Raw genomic sequence first — 257 nt, 5'->3', positions numbered from 1 at the left:
TCAACACACAGCACTATCAGATAAAATAGCATGGAGTCGGAAAAGGGAATGTGTTGTTTCGAGCTGAACTTTCTCTCTGGCGCAAACTTCATATCAATTACAGGCAGGGGCAACATTTTTTTTTTTACTCCGAAGAAAAAGGTCGTGAGGAAACATTCTGAAGATGGAAGGTCTTCATGCGTCACTTCATAAACGATGGTATAGACACTTTGGTAAAGGGAGGCGTTGATATATTTCAGAGGTAAGAAATGGGATAG

At 40.5% G+C, this 257-nt stretch overlaps 1 protein-coding gene across 1 annotated transcript in view; it reads right to left on the bottom strand.

Moving 5' to 3' along the window:
• Positions 1 to 257, bottom strand: part of LOC119586104 (synapse-associated protein 1-like) — a gene marked incomplete at its 5' end in the record, with an annotated part of 123898 nt that overhangs the window by 113869 nt on the left and 9772 nt on the right.

This window comes from Penaeus monodon, chromosome 21 (assembly GCF_015228065.2).
Source record: "Penaeus monodon isolate SGIC_2016 chromosome 21, NSTDA_Pmon_1, whole genome shotgun sequence".
In the NCBI taxonomy this organism is placed as follows: domain Eukaryota; kingdom Metazoa; phylum Arthropoda; class Malacostraca; order Decapoda; family Penaeidae; genus Penaeus; species Penaeus monodon.
The sequence above is the reverse complement of the archived record's forward strand: the minus strand, read 5'-3'. Positions and strand labels throughout refer to the sequence as shown.